Below are 22,246 nucleotides of genomic sequence, written 5' to 3' on the forward strand. Positions count from 1 at the left end.
CAGGCTCCCTTTCACCGTTGTCAGCACATTCTCTTCGTTCCTATCCTGGTTGTGTTCATCAGCATCTCTTCTCTGGGTGGCTGCACAGTGCCCAACCCATTGGGAAAAGGCAGTAGGAACAATCTCTCCAAAATGCTAACCTCACTGTGCCACTCACCTGCTTAAGCCAGTCCAGTGCTTCCATAAGGATGAAGTTTGAACCTCTTATCAAGATTTACAAGTTCTTTTTAAATATAGACATCAGTCCTACTGAACTTTCTCTTCTTCCTTCTCCAGCTCCCACCTGCCATGCAAATTGTTTGTCCCACAAATGTTTCCACCTCCCAAACTTGTCTTCTAGTCATACTTCAGATGCCAGCTTCGGTCTCTGGGCAGCTTGCCTGTGCTTTGTGTACCATTGTCTGCCCCACTAACTTCGGTGCCCTTCCAGTGGTGTGCTGGAGCCAGCTGGTACAGGCTCTCAAGCCGACTGCTCACATCACTTCCCAACTCCAGCACTGCATGATGTTGTATTGGCATCTCGAAATTGGTCATGGTGGGAGCATTTATGCCCCAGAAATTGACAAAGCAGGACTTTTTTTTTTAACTGGTTGGTAAACATTTACCAGCACAACACTGTGTCCCTCCTAAATTTTCATAACACTCTGAACACCATTTATTTCTTCATTCATTCAGTGAATGTTTACTCACTGTCTACTACATGTCAGATACCATTTTAGTTGCTGAGGATATAAAGGTAGGCAAATAAGAGAGTCTTGCTATCATGGATCTTACAGCGTTGAAAGGGGAAGACTGACCTTAGTCAAATATTCACATAAATAAAATGTAAAATGATAATTAGGTTAAGAACCAAAAATGCTTAAAAAATATGTAATAGGATATTTGACCTAGTCTAGGTAGGTTTTCCTGAGGTAAAATCAAAGGATAATTTTGGGTTGAGGAAGGAACGAGGAGGAGACATAGCATTCCAGGTTGTGGGAACAACATGTGCTGTAGTCAGAGGGAGCATGACTCCCAGGAACAAAGGAAAGAAGACAAGTGTGGCTAGGAGGGAGACAGGAAGCTTGATGGGAGATGCAGCTGCAGAGCTAAGGCCACACAGAGTTTTGTAGGCCCTACTAGGGAGTTTCACCTTTATCCTAAGAGCAGTGGAAAGTCACCGAAGTGTTTTCAGCAGGAGGAACACACACTGTGGTGGAAAATCAGCACAGCATAATGGTTCAGAAACAGGCTCTGGAGCCAGGCTGCCTGGCTTGGAATGTTGACTCTGCCCCTTACTAGTAACTTCTCTGTGCCTCAGTTTCTTCAAGGGTTAAATGGTGATAAAATAATGCCTGCCTAGGGGCTCGCCCCGTGGTAGAGCGGTTAAGTTCGCGCGCTCCGCTGCAGGCGGCCCAGTGTTTCGTTGGTTCCAATCCTGGGCGCGGACATGACACTGCTCATCAAACCACGCTGAGGCAGCGTCCCACATGCCACAACTAGAAGGACCCACAACAAAGAATATACAACTATGTACCGGGCGGCTTTGGGGAGAAAAAGGAAAAAATAAAGTCTTTAAAAAAAAAAAAATAATGCCTGCCTAATAGGGCAGTTTATGAGATTGTAAAGCTCTTAGAACAGTACTTGGCACATCATAAATGTTATGGAAGTCCTTGCTCAATTAAATAAGTAAAAACCTCTTTGGTAAGATAACTGAATGTAGCAGTGGCCTGTGGTCTAAGAGGGGATGCAGACATAAACAAATAATTAGAATATAACATGAGGTAAGCACAAAAGACAGTGTTAACACAAAGATGAGGATGAGCTTGGTTTCCAGTGGTTATTATGAGCAGAGTTGAGGGCAGAAAGGATGTTCCAGTTGGAGAGAGCAGCACTATGAGCTGTAGAGATACCCAAATGTCACTGTACTCGGAAGCTTAAAGCTTGGCATAGAAAACATAAGAATGAAAACCAATGGGAAAAAAATGTTGTGACAGAGGTACAAGTAAGGAGTGATTCATTTAAACTCGAAAGCAAATGCACAGGCTTTTGGAGGAGGTCCCAGCATCCTGGTTGACTGCACAGACTCTGGAATCAAGCCGGCTCAGTTTAGAATGCCAAGTTTGTACCTCACTAGTTGTGTGGTTTGATCTCTTGAATCCTCAATGTCTTCATCTGTAAAGCAGGAATAATAATAACAATAATAATAATAATAATACCTAGCTCATAGTTGATAAGAATACACAGTTAATGCATGTAAAGTCTTAGCATAAAGCACTCAATAAATGTCAAGCTATTATTTTATTATTACATTATGAGTTGAGACGTGAGTGAGAACTTTGATCTAAAGGAATAACATGAAAAAAGGCCCAGAAGTTGAAAAGCATCTGACACATTTAAAGAACAGCAAGCCAGTGCCAATTAAATTATAGTTATCAGTGCCAATCTATGAACTGCTTTTACTGGTCTATGATGAGATAAAGAAAGAAACTGAGAGTAAACATTTAGAAACCAAAAGAAAACAAAAACAAACTGACAGTAATTATATACTTGTATACTTGTAATGAACACTGGGGTTTGTAGTTTTTTATGTCTTTTTTTTCACTTTTTCTAGCAAGTTTTTAATTGTGACTTGCAAAAATAATAGTCCATGACTGATTGGAATAATAAAAATTTGTCCTTTACCTCAGATCATTTGAAAAAAAAAGTAATTCAGTGCAGCTGGATATAGCACCATAGAGACGATCCTGGAAAGGGGGACCAGGATCACACTGTGAGAAACTTCTAGGAACCTTGAATGTCTCAGAGTTTTTTATTTGGTGGGCAACAGGATCAATAAAAGTTTAGGGAGATTCTTAACTGAGGGTTTTGTGTATGTAGGTAAACGGACATTGCACGTTTTGCACCTTTTTTTTTCCAGCAAGCGTGTAGCTTTTCTTCTTTTTTAATTAAAAGATTTTTTTTTCTAGTTAAGGAGAGACCTGAACTGCTCCGTGTGTCACAAATATAACTGTACTTGATAAGAGTGGTTAAACAAAGGAATTCAAGCTTATCAAAACACAAAACGTTAAAAATACGTGAGCACACACTTCGTGACCAGCAACTCTTGTGACTTGTTGCGGGTAACCAGACGAGCCTCCCTTCTTCTTGGGCCCCCTCGTGTAACTAATGCATGGACGAAAACGAAGCGACTCTGCCCGCCGTCCCGGTTTGGGTCGTCGCGGCTGCCCACGGCCCTGCGCGGCGGGATGGGAAACAACGGCGTAAGGAGCGCTGACTCGCGGGCTGCCTGTGAGCTCACGAAGCGCGAGTTTCCAAAGCCTCGGCCGGGCTCAGAGACAGCCCAGAACCTTTCCCGGCTTCCTTTTAGAAGCAGAGCCCCTTCCTTCCCTACCTCACAGCCACTCATTCAAGCACACGACCCCGCTGCCAAGGCCTTCGCCCCATCTCAGGCGACAGCTTCTCAAACGCAGTGCGGCCCAGAGCCCAGGCCAGCCCGGCGGCCCGTGGAAAGAAGCAGGGCCGCGGGCCAGGGCCCCCGGGTGTGCCCCTCAGACTTCTAACGCGAGCCAGAACCCGCAGGCTCAGGAGCCGCCGGGCCGTCCGGAGGCGGCGCCGGCCCCCCGCGCCGCTCAGCCTTCCCGCCCAGCGCCCCGCACCCCGGGCCCTGCGCCCCGCCTTTCCGCCCGCGGCGCAGAGGGCAGGGCCGCGGGCACCAGGCGGCGCGAAGGGGCCCGGCCGCGCTGGGGGTTGGCCGCCACCGCTCGAAGGCTGGGCCGCGAGCCTGGCCCTGCGCACCGCCGCGTCACCGCCGCCGCCCGAGCGGCCAGAGCAGGTGCGTTCGCCGCCGGCCCCGCCGTGCCCGCGGGCGGTTGGGCCCAGGCCCGGGCTCTCCGGGCGGCCGGGCGGGCTGAGGCCGGGGAGGGACTTCCTGAGTCGCTCATTCGTGGGAGCGACGGCGGACGGGGCTGGGAGGCCACCGCGAGACGGGCGGCGCCTGCGGCTTCCGTGGCAAGGGCGGCACCGAGCGCAGAAACGGGGACGCCGAGCCTGGGCGTCGGGCTGGAGGAGGCTGCTGCGGCGTGGCCGCGGGCGGGGCCGCGATCTTTCCTTCCCGAGGCCCCGCTCCAAGCCGCCGAGGAGCTGCCCTCACCCCCGACCTGGACCCAATTCCTAGTTCCCCAGAGCCTCCAGGGTGCTTTATCCGGGCTCCTTGGAGGTTCTTTTCGCTTTTTATCTTGTGCTTTCACTTTTGGTGTGCGCGGCTCGGCTCGGCTCAGACTCTAAGTTCCATGAGGGCAGAGACCCCGTGTGACTTGTCAGGTACTCAGAAGTACTCAGTAAGTAACTGAATGAGCGAGTACCTACGAAGTAGAACCGAATGAGTGAATGAGTACATAGGAAGTGGTGCTGAAGGAAGGAATACGTGAATGCATATGAATACATACGCAGTGGAGGCAGCGGAGACGCAGGCTTACAACTCTTATCTTGCGATAGTTTTCCAAAAAGCTGTCTAAATGTCGCAGTCGTGTAAATGGAGTCATTCTGATTGTGGCTACTTAAAAGGAGTTTTATTTCTGTTTTTAAAGAAAATAATCACCAGAAGCACCCCCTCGTATTTCCATTTTAGGTAGATTTTCGTATATGTGTTGCTTAAAACAAAATATTCCTAGGCTTTTTCTTGCTTGTTTTTTGTTTTGGACTTTTGGAGAAGTAATGTCACCATAATATTATGTAATGTATTCCTGAAAGATAAAGATGAATGTAAAGGTAGAACCACATGCCTCTGCTTTTAGTAACTTGGTAAGACTAGACATTTGTCTTGAATTCAGGATTGTGAAGAATCTTGTTTGTTTTCCTGAGGCAGGTGCTGGCTGGTTTGTGGGTGATGGAAGAAGGCTGACTATAGTCCAGAGAGGGAAAGAGACATTCACTGTGTGGGGACACTCTGGAAGTTACATAGGTTGAGATTGCAGTAATACGATTGGTCACTGCATCAGTTCTAGTTTTCCAGGCCCAGGTTTCAGAACAGCTGGATGACTTTGGACTTGACACTTGATCTCTTTAGGTCTGGGTTTCTTAATCTCCAAGATGGGGGAGGTTAGGTGGGGCTCCTTCCTGAGTTAGGCTTCTAGGATTCTTTTTTATCAGGAGTAGAAGGTGAAATTGCAGATGGTTTCCTGGAGTTCTGCTCACTTCAGCCGCTCTGCTTGGGATTCTATAGAATCTGGCCCTATTTTCTTCTCTGCAAATTACAGCTTATTCTTTTTGCTCTTCACATCTGCTACAAAAGGACCTGGGAACTCAAGATGAGAACAATAGACTCTGGGCCGGTAGGAGGGGGAGTTTTTTTCTGCATTACTGCAAACTCCTGGTTCTGGGTCTAACTTGTTTCCAATGCAACTCAGCCTGACAATGCCATATATTTCCAGTATAGCTGGAGAATTGTATCACTATTAATTTTCCTGCATTTGAGATTAATTATCATAGATCACAACATTTTGGAGCTGGAATTACCTTAGAGATTTTTTTAAAGGCACTTAAAAAGTCATTTTACATAGATATTAAACTATTTTTTGCATGCTACATTTAACAAACACAGAGTCCCAAATGTGTTAAGTAAAATAAAATTAATGTTACCTACTCAGTTATTTCAAGACTATGGGGAGGAGTGGAGCCAAACGTGGTGCTTGGTGAAAGACCAACTTTCTCTGACTCTTTTCCCAAAGAGCCAGTTACAGGGTCATGTGTCGTTCAGGTATGGGATGTAACAGTGCTGATATTTATGGAGCACTGACAGTGTACCAAGCACTGTTACATTTAATCTTTTTACTTGGATTGCCCCACTTAATCTTTACTGTAAACCTAAGAGCTGGGTGCTATTGTAATCCCTATTCAGCCTTCCTAAATAGGAACAGTGCTTGGAAAATGGGAAAGTCAGGTGTTCAGAACACAGGCAGATGGAGGCAGGATTTCTCCCAGAAACAGACAGTCCCTGCTAGGTAAGTGTGTGTGATGTTGGAGAATGAGGTCTCTGTGTGTTTTCCAGGATATGTATAAACTCTGGGGCGTGCTGGGTAAGTGAGTTTAGGATGGGAGCCCAGGGGTTGAATGATTTAAGACTGAACTGCAGAGACTCTGGTAGACTCTGATGCTTTGACCTAGATGCACATGCATCCTAATTTTAAATGCATTCAGGCTTAATTTAGGGAGTATCAAATGGGTGACATCAAGAGCTGTCATCAGTGAGTGGCACTTAAGGGCTTTGAACTAAGAGTACCAAGCTATGTTGTTTCTTGGGCTAGCTTTGTCTCCTTAGTAAGGCTCTGCTTCTCAGCTTCCTTTGTAAGAACAACAATTCCTAATTCAGAAAAAGTACAGTACCTACATCCCTGTAATCCAGGAACAAGAATGCAAGATGAGTTTCCAGGACTCTTATAATTAATTGACGAGAGCAAAAGAGGAAGAGAGGCCCATAAAATACGTGGGAAATTATTTTTTATCTTGTCAGTTAAATTCAGCCTTATGGAAGGCTGAGACCAATTGCAACCCTGAAAAACTGAGAGCTGATGCCAGTTTGATTTAGCTCAGGAGGCTGAAACTTTCTGCCCTGAAGGCTGGTATGATAGAATAGATCTTCCCATTGCTCACAATGTTATGAAAAAAACATTAAAGCAACAATTTTTATTACTTGCCCTGGAGCTAGAGCTTTAAAATGTACTTTAGTCTCCCCCTACCCTCCCTAAACCACTTAGCTTTTAAAAACAAACAACCCATTCCTGTGTTTGCTACAGTCAGATTATTAGTTCTTTCTCTTTATTCCTGTGCCCTGTTTGTTTAATGCAGCAAAGAAGGAGGACTGGTAGTGTGCTTCTAGGTCTCTGGAATTTTTCTTTAGTTATTATTTTATTCAGCATGTACTAATTTCAGTAACCATTTATTGAGTACATACTATGTTCCAGATAAAGATGAATAAGATCCTGAGTTTAAGTAGGAAAGTGACTCATCCACAAATAATTGCCCCGCAGGGTGATGTGGAAGTAGTGGCCCCTCATTCACCTGGGAAAGTGAGGAAGAGCTTGGAGGTTAGAGCTTAGGAAGACTTCACAGAGCAGGTGAATTTTGAACTGGATTTTGAAGCCTAAATAAAGGCCAAGAGGAGGGAGAAGAGCATTCTGAGCAGAGAGAACTACCTGGGCAGAGAAAAGGAGGCGAGTCTGAGCATGGCCCTCCCTGGGAGAGATGGGTTCAGTGTGGCTGTAGTAGAGAGGTCTTGTGAGGTTGGGACCAGAGAGAGAAGGTCCTTGAATGCCATGTTATTTAGACTTTTACACAGCCTAGATAATCTCTTTTAGAGTTTTATTAAGCTGAATTTTTAAGCAGAGGAAGGCTATGATGGAGTTTTCTTCAGACAATAGCTTTGGCAATAATATTTTGGAGGAACTGGAGAGGAAAAAGCCAGGAGGCCAGAAGAAAGTGAGGACGCTGTTGCTATAGTCCAAATGAAATAGGATAAGGGTCTAAACTAACATAGATTTGAGAGATAGAGGGCAGGATTTAATGAGTAGCTGGATATGGGAAATAAGGTTGAAAATAACTCTGAGGTTTTGGAATTTCTTGACTGAATGAATAGAGATGCCGCTAGCAAGGATAATAAATATGAGAAACAGGTTTTGGGAGAAAGGCAGTGAGTAGAGATAACTGTGGAGCATCCAGGTGAGACCCCAGGATACAGCCTTGGCTGTAGCTATACTGTGACATCACACAGAGGAGAACTGCCAAATGTTACAAGTCCTCATTCTAAAAAGACAAATCATTCAATAAATCACTTAAAAGGAAGGAAAAAAAACCACATTAGACTTGACTAATGACCATTGCATCATATTTCAGGTGAGTTTCTTAGAACTCCATTTCCTATGTGAGTTCAAGTGATGGAGAAAACGTTGGAGTCTCAAACAATGAGGGGTTATTGTTAGCCACAAAGAGAAAGCAAAATAGAGCAACACAGACAGGAGTGGTTCAAAGGAACAAAGATAAACAAATGGCAGAAGTGTAGCAGAGAAGACTGATTGCTAAAGATACAAATATAGGCAGATTCGGAATACAGAGAAGAAATTTGAGCTGGCTCTTCCAAATAACTGTACTTCTTTAAAAGTAAGACTATCACCTTTGATTTCTCATCTAATTCAACTTGTCCAGAAGAGACAAATAGGAGATTGTCAGAAGTGCCGGGCAGAGGATTTGATCTCGTTTTGCAGAGAAAGTGTTGGGAGACTTTGAAGTAAGGGAGGAATAACAGAGGTGGAGTAAGATAAAATGAAAAGGATAATGATTAGGAGAAATTTTCAGAACATTTAGTGAATTCTATGACAAATAGTTGCTAACAAAGAAAAAGATTGATGCAGTGTTTTCTTAGTGTTGTGGCGTTAGACTAGCTTGGAAAAAAAGAATATATTAGTATAACACCTTATATTTAAAAATAATTTTTACATTTGATTGGTACATGAACTCTCAGAAGTAGGTGCAGCCAGGCACTATTATCTTTCTTGTATAAACTAAAAATCTGTGTGTTAAGGAGGCTGAGTTTGCCTCAGATCCCATGGCTGGCAAGAACTCCAAGCTTTCTGACTTTCAGTCCACTGCTCTGTGCATTGTATCAGAGCCTTGCTTTGCCTGGAACCCTGGTCTTTTACATTGTATCCCTTCCACCCCCTACCATGTCATATCATGGAAAGGTAAAAGTAATGCAGATGATATTTGAAGGCCAACAAAGCCAAGATCTTTGGAGGCAGAGGCAGTGATGGAAAGGATCCTTAGCACCACCTCTGCTGCATGCAATATGGTCATGATGGTCAGGAAGGGTTGTATAGAGTATCTGTGGAAATCAAACACCACTTTCGATGCAATAGGAGAGTCTACAACATAAAACAATCTTGCAATTAAATCTCCTATGATGCATATAACCTCTTGATAAAGTGAACAATTAGTTTAGAGTATAGATTGTATATAAATTTACATTAATATAAATTAATTATATTAATTTAATATAAATCTATAATAAATATCATTAATATAAATCATTAATAAAATCATTAATATAAATCTATATTATATACAATTGTATAGAGTATCTGTGGAAATCAAACACCACTTTCGATGCAATAGGAGAGTCTACAACATAAAACAATCTTGCAATTAAATCTCCTATGATGCATATAACCTCTTGATAAAGTGACCAATTAATCACTCCTTAATATGTGGATAAATCTAGACTTTCAAATATGGGGTTTGTAGTAAGCTACATCTACAATGATTATATTATTTATATGTGAAGATTTTTCTAACTTGAGTATTAAACATGAAGATGGGGATCTGGAGCTGGATCCCCTAATCATTAGAGACCATTTAAAACCTATTGAACATAATCATTTGCAGTTAAATCCATGTAGCTACCTTTACTGCTTACAAAGCACCTACAGGTAGGACATTGGGTGGGGTGAAGCTCATCTGGGAAATGGAGAGACAAGCCCAGCACTGGCACTGCCCCCAGCCTCATGGTAGGACCCACAAAAGATAGTTATGAATGTAACTCCACCAACATAGTGGGCCAGAGTAGGGAAACCAGAAACTCTTATGGACCTTGAGTTCCATATCATCACTAAGGTGAAACCAAGTGTAATTCAAAGCAAAGAGCATTATACTGGGGCTAGAGTTATTTTGTGTTGATAAAAGATAAAATCTAGAAGGAAGACAGAATAGTTGTGACGTTTTATGGACCAAGCAATTAAAAATATTAACCTCAAAATATATAAAGGAAATGGTTAGAAGTGTGAGAAAATGACCAAAACAAATTGTAAGAGACCTTAAGATCTGTTGTTTACATCACAAATCAGTTAGACAAAAGCCAGATAGTCATATACAAAAGATGAATGGTAGGATTTGAATAATATAACTAATGAGGTTGAAAAATACAATTCGTCAGGGTGAGAAGGGATATAGAAAGTTTCAATAATATGGTATATTTAATATTAATAAAATAATATAATTATTTACATTATATATGAATATATATGTGTGTGATGTATATATGTATGTATGTATAACCTATTTGCAGAATATTCATTTCTTTGGAACACTTATGAAAGATTGTAAAAGTAAATGAAGACTTCAGTGAGTTCCAGAGTCCTGCCGGCCTCGTGCCTTAGTCCTCTGGTTTAGCCCATGTTTTCAATTACCTTTGTAATAGGTTGAAATAATAAAAAGAAAACATCCTCTTTTTCATGATGTTCTCAAGCCGCTCATATAATTCATCTTTCACCTTCATGTATGTATGTCCTTTTGGTGCCCAGACCATCATTTTGAGATTCTTTTACCATTATCAAAATACGTTGGATCTATGTTATCCATGACTAATCTGAAGATGCATTTGTTACATTTGATTAAGTGTTCCAAATCATTAATGCCATGTGTATTGTATTGCAAAATTTACTGTCTGAAACACCTGGCTGTTCTTTTTTTGTGTTTTGAGGAAGATTAGCCCTGAGCTAACTGCTGCCAATCCTCCTCTTTTTTTGCTGAGGAAGACTGGCCCTGAGCTGACGTCCGTGCCCATCTTCCTCTACTTTATATGTGGGACGTCTACCACAGCATGGCTTGATAAGCAGTGCCATGTCTGCCCCCGGGATCCGAGCTGGTGAACCCCAGGCCGCCGAAGCAGAACGTGCGCACCTAACTGCTGTGCCACTGGGCCGGCCCCCTGGTTGTTCTTTTACAGGGTTTTTCTTTTCATTAGCTTTTCTGAGCTAAAGCTTACAGAAAATCTGGGGTCATAGGCAGACTAGAGAACGAATGGAGGATCACAAACCCCATTTTGTGGGGAGAAGCAGAGGGCAAATCATGGAAGTCAGCACGATTCTGCCTCCATTTTGCTACCTACTCAGTTCAAATTTCAAGGTTTACCACATAAACTAATCACTCACCAGCACGCTATGTTCTCTGTAGTTGGTTAAGAATATGGGCTTTGTAGATGGTTAAGAATATGGGCTTTGAAGCCAGTTTCCTGGGTTCAAATCTCAGTTCTGCCACCAACCCCTGTGTGACGATGGGCAAATTACATATTCTCTCTATGCCTCAGTTTATTCATCTGTAAAGTGGGGATAATAATTATAACTGCTTGTGGTAGGCAGAATAATGTCCTCCCCTGAAGATGTCCATGTCCTAATCCTTAGAACCTATAAATATGTTAGGTTACATGGCAAAGGAGATTTAAGGTTGCAGATGAAATTAAGATTGCTAATTTTCTGACCTTCAAGTAGGGAGATTATCTTGGAATATCTGGGTAGGCCCAATTAACAGTGGAAGAGGGAGACAGAAGAGGAGTCAGAGAGTTAGGGAGACGTGACTATTAAAGGATGGCCAGAGAGATGCAATATTGCCAGCTTTGAAGATGGAGAAAAGAGGGCATGAGACAAGAATGTGGTTGGCTACTAGAAGCTGGAGAAGGCAAAGATCCTCCCCTAAAGCCTCCAGAAAGGAATGCAGCCCTGCCGATACTGATTTTACCTGGTGAGTTCAGTACTGGACTTCTGACCTACAGGACTGTATAATAACTTCATTTTATCTAAGCCACCCAGTTTGTGGTAATTTGTTGTAGTAGTGATAGAAAACTAATGTATTGTCCTATAGATTTGTTGTAGAGTTAAGAAATGTAAACATTTAGGACAGGCCTGCCGCATGGTAAGTGCTCAGGCAATATTAACCACTATTATTATTATTATTATTCATTGGTACTTTAGTTTCCCTCTTGTCTTTGCCTCTTTGTTATAGTTATCTTGTGATTACACAAAATTGTTGGAAAGTCCCCTCCCCCCAAGACTGTGGCCCTAGGGGTTTCTCACTCTCATGGTAGGACATACTCAGTCTCCAGCAATTTGTCAAAATTACCAATTATATATTCCTACCAGTTTATGGCTCCAGCACTTTCTGCTCCGAGTAAGCAGATCTGAGCTGTGACTCTGGATTTTCTTGCCTCTCCAGATTTTAGGGTGGCAGTTTGCTCTGCACCCTCAGTTCTCTGCTGGGTCCAAGGAAAGTTGTTGCTTTTCAGTTTGTTCAATTTTACTTGTTGTTGTAAGGACAGAAGTGATGACTTCTGAGCACTTAGATGTTGGAGCTGAAATGGGAAGTGAGGGCAGTGCTGTCATTACCTGTGGCTTTAAGGAGCTCCTCTATACTCAAGAGATCTTCATCTCTATACTTGACTTCTGTCTGATTTCTATTTTCTGGTTTTCAACTCATCAATTTCATTCTCAAACATGCTCTTCCTATGTTTTCTATTTTGGTTAATGGCATCTTAATCTGTGGGATAGTAGGTAATGTGATGTGTCTGAAATATAGGGTACAAATCAGGCTCAAACTCTGAGAAGTTATCCTTAACTCTGCCTTTTTCCTTATCCTCCAAAATTACTAAGTCCCCAAATCCTGTTGTTTCTAGCTATGATAGCTCCTGAATTTTTCTGTCCCTGCCGTACCACATCCTTTCTATCATTGCCCTGATCATCCCCATTATTGTCTCTTCCCTTGGCCAGGCAGAATCTTTTAAACCACTTCATCCTCCACACTGTCTCAAGAATTGGATCATAGGCTGAATCGTATTCCCTTCTAAAAAACTTACGTTTTGAGAAATTGTCTGAAGAATAGAGTCTAAACTCCTAATATACCATTTAAGGTTCTTAAAGATCTCGTATTAAAATATATGTCTAGGTGCATTCCTGGTGCATTCACTTACTGTGTTAGTTTCCTAGGGCTGCCATAACAAAATCCCATATACCAGGTGGCTTAAACAGCAGAACTTTATTTTCTGACAGTTCTGGAGGGTGGAAGTCCAAGATCAAGGTATCAGCAGATTTGGTTTCTTCCGAGGCTCTTCTCCTTGGCTAGCAGATGGCTGTCTTCTCACTGTTTCATCATAGTCTTTTTTCTTTTCATGTGCACCCCTTGTGTCTCTGTGTGTCCGAATTTCTTCTTCTTAGAAGGACACCAGTAAGATTGTATTAGGGCCCACCCTCATGCCCTGGTTTTAACTGAATCACCTCTTTAAAGGTCCCGTCTCCAAATATAGTCACATTCTGAGGTGCTAGGGGTCAGGCTTCAACATATGCATCTGAGGAGGGTGCACTTCAGCCCACGGCACCTATTCCGTCCCTCCATGCGGTCTGTATATGTGTATCAGATCACATCATGACCCGGGAAGATTTTGAAAATGCTGATTCCTGGGTCCTACCCAGTGTTGTATGTTCTGGGTCAGTAAGTCTGAAATGGGACTGGGAGTATATTTGTTGCATGCATGTGTGTGTGTTTAAATTTCTCCCTAGAGCTTTATAATACCCTGGCTTCCTAGGCTTGTTACCATTTCCGGGGAACATATTATAAATGTTTATGTCTTTGCTCATGGTTGTTCTTTTATTGGATATACCCTTTCCACTCTATGACTATGAAAATTCATCTATCCTGCCCAGCTGAGCTAGAATAACATTTTCTCTATTGTTTCTTCCTTGTTCTCTCTTGCGGTAATCCTACAACCTTTATTATTACTTTATTATAAGCCCTTGAGTATTTATTTCCTTTTGTTTTGTATGATAAGCATTTGCCTTCCTCTTTCACTAGCTTCCTGAGACCAAAGATGACATATTCTTTATTTCTGTATATCTGAAACAGTTGCTATTGCTCTGAGCATACTAGGTAATCAATCAATGTTTTCAGTATGAATAATGAACTCATTAATAAATGCTGATAATTTTCTAATGACTTTTTACACAGTAGAGACCATTAGACTAAAAAAAAGCTTAAAACGAGTGGCAGAACTTTTATTCTTTTATTTTTTTCTTTTCTGATTTTTCTCCCCAAGTTCCCTCAGTATGTAGTTGCACATCTTAGTTGTGGGTCCTTCTAGTTGTAGCATGTGGGACGCCATCTCAGCATGGCCTGATGAGTGGTGCCATGTCCGCACCCAGGATCTGAACCAGTGAAACCCAGGGCTGCCGAAGTGGAACATGCAAACTTAACCACTTGGCCATGGGGCTGGCCCCAGAACTTTTATTTTTGAATAAAATATCTTTATCATGATACATGAACAATGTTCTTAATGTGTATTTCTGGTTTAGGACTTTAAACTTTTACAAATTTCTCTTGAATAAGGTATTTGATAATAGAAAGAGGATACAGTGAAGACATCATAACAATTTGTGATAATGGCATCTTTTTTTGCATTGCATTTTTCAAGGCAGAGTATGGATGGTTCAATTCTTAAAGATGAATGGATTCCCCAGTGTCCACTTGTAGTATATCCTCCTAGTCAAGAACTGCTTCCTTATAGCTGGCATGGTAAGGTGGACTTGTCTATTAGCTGAGCTAATAAGCTGTGTTTTCTTGGGTCAATGAATAACAGAGACAATTCTTGAAATGATTACATCAGCTAAGACCGAGTTTCTGGGCAGGGATCTAGAGTCTGGCATTTCCTTTTTGTTAGTTTTCCAAAAACTACTAAAACTTCAACCCTATACTTTCTAGAAATGGAGTAATCACTTCTAAAATCATTTCGCCAAAGCCTTTTCTGAACCAGGGCAGGCAGTCACAGAGATTGGCAGGGGAAGGACTGATGTCTACTCACAAGGGAAGAAGGATTCTGCTTTGAAAACACAGATGAGCTTTTGGATGTGGAAATTTACAAGGTTCAGAAAGCCCTGAAACATCTTTAGAAGCTGAGCCCAGCAGAATAATGGGAGGCTGTGTGCTGGCTTGGCATTGGAGGCTGTCTGGCACAAACTGCACTGTAAACAACTCTTCAAACATTTGCATCTGCATACATGACATTAGATTCTCAAAATGTCCAATTAAATACTTGTCAATGGAAGAAATGTTTATTTCCTCAGCTGACCTGTTGTCAGCTTGGCCTTTCTGATGGGGGAGCAGTTGCAGCTGATACTCTTCCTTTCTAGACCTGATCTTGTTCTTGTGCACATAGAATTCTTTTTGAAAGCCGTGGAGACTGTGCCAAGCTGTAGACCATGGGCTTAGGTTAGGTAACTAAAGAAAAATATCTTAAAGTAAATGCTGTGAGCCCTTTTCAAACCAAGGAAACCTACTTAGCGCCTTAGTTTCTTTTGTGCATCTTAAACTCTTAGTGCTTGAGATATTATAAAAGTGATAGAACTGAGAAAAAGAGAAAAGGGCAGTTTTCATATTTTTTAAAAATAATTCTCTTAAGGACTGAATTAGTTTTAACATTTCAACAAATATATATTGAATGAGTGTTAATAGTGATGTTGTGTGTTTATGTGTATGTAGTGATTGTGTGTCCCTATCCTTGTTGATAGACATGGAAATGCTCAATTATAAGTCCCTGTGATTGGTATAGCAGTGAAGGTTTTGCAACATGATGTAGAAACATAGAGGAAGACACGAAGAAAATAAAGGAGAAGAATCAAAGAAATTTAGGTATTCTTTGGAAAAGTTCAAATGTATAAGGAAGTAGAAAGCTGTGTGATCTTGAGCAAATTTCCCAATTCTACTGGCCCCAGTTTCCTAATCCATAAAATAGGGAATATAGTATGAAGAAGATCAAAGGTTATTATCAGGATTAAATAAAATGATCAAAACTACTTACAATCATGTAAACTGCTTACAATAGCATTTGCCACATTGTAAATGCTCACCAAATGTTAGCTAATTATGAAATATTAATCACTTTTTGGACAGAGGAGATTTAAGCATTTCTGTGTGGTGAGGGGAAGGAGCCCAGGAAGAGAGGGAGAAAAATAAGATAATTGCTACAATATATAGAGAGAATTTTGCTTTGGAAAGGAGGGTGGGTAATTCTTTCACTGAGACATGAGCTGAGAAGGACTGTATAGATAAAGGATAGAAAAGTTTTGAGGTGAGGATGGTGAAAGCCAACGCATCTCATGGTCATATTATTATCTCCTCAGTTGTATAGATGAGGGGAACTTTTACTGAGCATGAGGGGAATAGGGGTGGAATTTGGGGCTTAAGGAGAGTGGAAAAACTTTGTAGCAGCTGCTACGGGGAATTTGATAGAGTCAGCTGAAGATAAATATAAGGGTTGCCGAGCAATGCAGAAGACCCAGCTGAGAGCCTTAGTTGATAGTGGAGACATTTGGCATGGTTATGTAAATATTGATGGTGGTATTATGCACCCTGATGCAAGCATGGAGAAAATTCAAAATTAGTTTTGAGGAATAGGCAAGTAGGTGAGGAGGAAAAGCAAGGCATCTAGGGTACTAATGAAGGCAATATTATATCATCAACCACCAAGTAAGGTCCTGAGCCAAGATTAACCTGAAATGGTGAGTTGAGGATAGAAGCACAGACAGATTGGAGGTGAGGAAGTGGCTTAGTCAGTTCAGGCTGCTATAACAAGATGCCATAGCCTGAGTGGCTTATGAAGAACAGAAATTTATTTCTTATAGTTCTGAAGGCTAGAAGTCTGAGATCAGGGTGCCAGCATGGTTGGATTCTGATGAGAACCCTCTTCTGGGTTGCAGACTGCCATCTTCTCGTATCCTCACATGGAGAAAAAGAGAGTGCAAGAGCTCTCTGATTTCCCTTTTATAAGGAAGGGATTGACTTGGCCAGGGCTGATAAGAAAAGGTTTCAGAGAGAAGGTGATGGTTGAGATGAGTTATGTATGATACTATTGCTAAGTGAGAGAAATAAAGAAGACCTGAATTAAAGTGGTAAAAATTTTATTGCTAGGGACAGAAGGAAGAGATGTAGGAGGATAGAATGATGATATTTAGTAGCTAATTGACTATGTGGGAGAATGAATAGGTGATTTTGTACTTTTGAGCCTGGATGATAGGGACAATTATGGTTTCATAAGTGGAATCTCTGTTCGAGTTAGAGAAGATATTGGGGAAGATGATGAATTTGGAGATATTGAATCAGAACATTTGGTTGTAAGTGAAAGCAATTCAACTAAAATGATATTAAACCAAAAGAAGGAATCTGTTAATTTTCATAACTGGAAAGTTCAGAGATACGGTTGGCTTTAGGCATGGCTGGATCCAGGGCTCAAGTGATATGATATGTGCCCATCTCTATCCGTCTTGTCTCTATCTCTTGACTCAGCTTGTCCTGCTTGGTTTCATTCTGCAGGCTGGTTCTCAGTATACAGTAGGCAAAATAGGTGCCTAAAGCTCCAGATTCGCATCCTAACAATCCCAATGGAAATAACTTTTATTTGCAACATCCATATGTTTTAAAATATGTTTCATTATTATTCAGGTATAGTGAGGCCAACAGATCAGGAAATGATTGCCGTTGAAAAGATAGTTTGTTACTCATGGTTCCAAATAGGAGGAGTGTGCCATGCCATGCAGGGCTACATGGGAAGCACCAGGGTCAGTTAGGAGGCAGAAACAGTGAGGGGAAAGCGTGGGCCAAAGACTTTATTGTGGTTTTGTCAAGAAGGAATGGGTGAGGCAAGTAAGCAGGTTTAGGGTTGACTGGTGTGAATAATTTCAGCAGGCTCTGAGGTGTGTGGTCTATCCCAAGTTGTCTGGTACTTGGCCCTGGATTGATTAGGGCAGGGAATATTGGCTTGGCTTGTGAGAGTTAGATAATAGACGTGGTTGGAAGATATGGGCTCTAGATTGGTTGGTTTGCATGTGAAAGGAATGTTCATAGGGGAGTCTTGGAATTAGTGAACCCTAGGAAGGGCAGTTCCTCTTGGTCAGTGAGGCCCCACATGCCAGAGCATCAAGAAAACAGAAAATAAGAAAATAGTTAATACACCATATATCAACGTCAGGGAAGATTCTGATTGGCCTTGCTTTGGTCATCTTGTCTCTGTAGTGTGGGTGTGGAGTATGGGGTAAGGAACAGTACTATGATTGACTCCCGGTGTAGACCAGAGTGTGGGGATCAGGGAGGATGATCTTAAAGAAAGCAGAAATTGGGAACTTATGCTGGGAAGCCAAAAACTATAGCTACCATAGTCTATTACAGGGTACCTGTGGCCATCATGGTTGAGCTGACCAGGTGGCAGTTCAAATGTGGCTCTGGGCCTTTTTATTTTAACAGCCCTCATTGCACAACATGCACTACTCCATGGCTTGACGCCTTTCTTTTGTCCTGCAATTCTACAAGCCTATAGAGTTTCTGAAACTGAGTGTCCAAAAGTAAACTCATTTATGTTTTCTGATTCTCTTGACTAGGTACTAGTGTTTTCCTCATGGCCTTCAATGGACACCTTACCTTCATCTTTGACTCTGTTCCTTCCCCCTCTATGAAGTCATCTATCTTCTTCTGAAATATCTCCTAGATTTACTCCTTGCTTACCCATATTTGCTGCTACCTTTCTAGTTAGGATCTTCATCACCTTTCTAGTCTCTTCTTTTTAGTCTATCTTTCTTAATATTGTCAGATTTTTCTCTGTGGGGAAGAATTACCCCCCTCTTCCTAAAAAAACCCATTATCTGAATATTACAGAGAGAAAATGGCAGGTACATAGCACAAGGGCAAATGTGTGAAGATCTAGATTTGAGTCACTTCACGTTCCTCCTCTGGGTTTCATCAAAGATATTTGGTGGTTTAAATGAGAAAACTCATGTTTGAAAAATCTTTGTAAACTGTAATGTAGTTCAGATGATGGTGATTTCTTTCTCATTCTGTGCTGTATGAATCCTAAGTTTTTTTCAAACTCTAATTTTCAACCTTATTTCCTCTTTCTAAATGAATTCCTCTCTGTCCCCACACTTAGGCCAAGTTTGTTTCTCTCTTTGTATCGTTCTATACTGTTCCAAATCTGAAATGCCCTTCTCTTTGCTCTCCTCGCTGTCAACTAAATCTTTTTTTAATTGCAGTAACATTGGATTATAACATTATATAGCTTTCAGATGTACATCATAATATATTTCGAATTCTGTGTAGATTACATCATGTTCACCAACCAAAAACTAATTATAGTCCATCACCACACACGTGAGCCTAATCACCCTTTTTGCCCTCCCCTATTCCCCCTTCCCCTATGGTGACCACCAATCCAATCTCTATTCCTATGTGTGTGTTTATTGTTGTTTTTATCTTCTACTTATGAGTAAGATCATGTAGTATTTGACTTTCTCCCTCTGACTTATTTCACTTAGCATAATACCTTCAAGGTCCATCCATGTTGTCACAAATGGCTGGATTTCATCATTTCTTATGGCTGAGTAGTATTCCATTATGTATATATACCACATCTTCTTTATCCATTCATCCCTTGATGGGCACCTAGGTTGCTTCCAAGTCTTGGCTATTGTGAATAATGCTACGGTGAACATAGGGGTGTATGAGTTTTGTTGGTGGTTTCCTTTGCTGTGCAGGAGCTTTTTAGTTAGATATAGTCCCATTTGTTCATTTTTATTTTGTTTCCCTTGCCTGGTGAGACATGGTCCTTGAAAATATGGAGCTCAACAACAAAAAAAACAACAACCCAATTAAAAAATGGGCAAAAGATCTGAACAGAGATTTCGCCAAAGGAGATATATGCATGGCCAACAGGCATATGAAAAAATGTTCAACATCATTAGCTATCAGGGAAATGCAAATCAAAACTACAATGAGATGTCACTTCACTCCGGTCAGAATGGGTATAACTGACAAGACAGGAAACAACAAGTACTGGAGATGATATGGAGAGAAGGGAACCCTCATACACTGCATTGAGACATTGAGAATCCAAACATGAACTTGACATGGTCCTTATCCTCAATTTGCTTTATTTCTGTGACCAATGATAACACCATTGGATGATTACAAGGCATTAGAGAAAAGTAAATGATATGCTGTGGACACACAAAGAAAGGAGTAATTCATTCTGACTTGCATAGTTCAGGAAAGAATTCATAGAGGAGATAACATTCAGGAAAAAAATGAAGCATGTAGGAAGGTAGCATTGACACTTCTGTTTACTTTGTGAAAATTTTGTACTTTATACAGTGTGTTGTTAAAATTAGCATGCCAAAGTGTTTCTGCTTCTGGGAAGATGGAGTAGATGCACTTTTTCCGATTTATCCCACTAAGTACAACTAAAAACCCTTGACATAGTATATATACCATATACATACATAGTGTATATACGTATATATCTAACATAAGAAGACTCTGAAAGGTGAAAAGAAGAAGGCAGAACGGCTAGAGACCTTGGAACCTGAGTTCCCTGGGTTTTATTTTTGCCTCATATATCTCAGACTTGGAGCTGAAGAAGCTGGTAACTTGGAAATGCCAGTGAGCACACACACAAAAAAAGCCTCAGTAAAAGCCTGCTTTCTCTAACCAAAGAACCAGGAAATGAATAGCCTAGCAGGGTGGAAAACTTTTAGAAAGTAACCACTCTAATCCAGTCAAACATTACAGAAAGAACTGTGGCCCCACTGTGACCCATGCCAATAAAGACTGAGTGCGTAGCTTAGACTTATACCCTCACAAGACTGTAACAAGGTATCCCAACACCCCTGCCAGGGTGATGTCAGAGAAGACCGAGTTGGGAGCCAGGACTTTCATACTTACCAGCTATTAATGAGCCTCCTCACCTCCAACCCCACCTGTGGAGTCAGCAGAGACCATGTGGGGAGCTTGGATTTGCAGCCCAATTGGCAATAATGCATCCCTCCCCTTCCCTGTATCAGAGGAGATATGGTAGAGAGTCAGGATTTTCCCCATTGCCAGCAGTAATGAGAAAATCACACTACAGTGTCAGTGGAGACCATGTAGGCGATCTGGAACTCATACCCTCATTAAGAAATTATAAGGAGATGCCTCCTTGAGTGTCAGTGGGGGCCAAGTCGGGAACCTGGACTGCTACCTCTACTGGCAGTGATGAGACAGTGCTTCCGCCCCCTTCTCCTACTGCAGTGGTGTCAGAGAAAACCAGCTAAAATAGAAGGTTTAATAGGGCCCTGAGTCTCATAACATAATATAATAATGTCTGTGTTTCAATTGAAAATTACTTGTCATAACAAAAGAACTGGAGAAATCTTAACTAAATGAAGGAAGGCAGTCAATAGATGTTAACATCAAGATGACAGAGATTTTAGAATTATCTGACAAAGACTTTAAAGCAGCCAGATAAAAATGCTTTAACAAGCAATTACAAACATGCTTGAAACAAATGAAAAGATGGAAACCTCAGAAAAGAAGTAGAAAGTCTCAGCAAAGAAATAGAAGATATAAGAAGAATTCAATGGAAATTTTATAACTGAAAAGTACTATAAGCAAAATAACAATCTCAGTGAATGGACTCAATAACAGAATGGAGAGGACAGAAGAATGAATCAGTGAACTGGATGATAGAGCAATAAAAATTGTCCAATCTGACCAAAAAAGAAAAAATAGGAAAAAAAAGAACAGAATCTCAGGAAGTGTGGTAGTATAAGAAAAGATCTTACATTCATGTCGTCAGCGTTTCAGAAGGAGAGGAGAAAGAGATCAGGGTTGAAAAAACCCTCAAAGAAATAATGGCTGGAAAATTCTCAAATCTGATAAGAGAAGTCAACCTAGAGATTCAAGAAGTTAAGCAAACTCTTAACAGGATAAACCCAAAGAGATCTCTGCCAACACATATAACTAAGGTTCTCAAAACTAAAGACAAAGAAAAAAGTCTTGAAAGAAGCCAGAGGAAAATGACACCTTACCTATGGGGAGAAAAGAATTAGAATGAGAGTGGCTTTCTCATCAGAAACCATGGAGACCAGAAGATGAAGGCACAGTATTTTTTAGGTGCTGAAAGAAAATAACTGTCGACTCAGAGTCTTATATCCAGCAAAGATAGCCTTCAAGAATAAAGGGGAAATCAAAACATTCTGAGATAAAATAGAACAACGTTAAGCAGACTTGCCCTAAAAGAATGGCTAAAAGAAGTTCTTTGAACAGAAAGAGAATGATAAAAGAAAGAATCTTGGAACATTTGGAAGGAAATACATTGGTAAGAAAATTCATTGGTAAATACAATTGGCTTTCCTTTTCCTCTTTAGTTTTCTTAATTGTGTTTGATGGTTGAGATGAAAATTATAACACTCTCTAAGTGTGATTCTAAATATACTTAGAGAAAATATTTAGGAAAATTAGACAATAAACATGGAAGGATAAAGGAACGTGATAGGAGCAAGTTTTCTATACTTCACTCAAACTGATAAAGTGATGACATCTGCAAACTCTGAGTTATATAAGTAATATAATACTTACAAAGTATTAAGGTAAAAGTATA

The 22,246-nt window shown here is 41.0% G+C and overlaps 1 protein-coding gene across 4 annotated transcripts in view; it reads left to right on the plus strand.

Annotated features, from left to right (window-relative positions):
• The first annotated feature begins 3,570 nt into the window (after positions 1-3,570).
• Positions 3,571-22,246, plus strand: part of CPQ (carboxypeptidase Q) — a 460,617-nt gene continuing 441,941 nt past the window's right edge. The window contains exon 1 of one of the 4 annotated variants that reach the window (XM_044743942.2): positions 3,571-3,814. The gene's annotated coding sequence lies outside the window, so the exon portion shown is untranslated. Of the gene's footprint in view, positions 3,815-3,955; positions 4,320-22,246 lie in introns of those variants that run through there. The other 3 variants (XM_070481372.1, XM_070481375.1, XM_070481373.1) reach the window with 3 other exon arrangements.

Source organism: Equus asinus, chromosome 12 (genome assembly GCF_041296235.1).
Source record: "Equus asinus isolate D_3611 breed Donkey chromosome 12, EquAss-T2T_v2, whole genome shotgun sequence".
In the NCBI taxonomy this organism is placed as follows: Eukaryota; Metazoa; Chordata; class Mammalia; order Perissodactyla; family Equidae; genus Equus; species Equus asinus.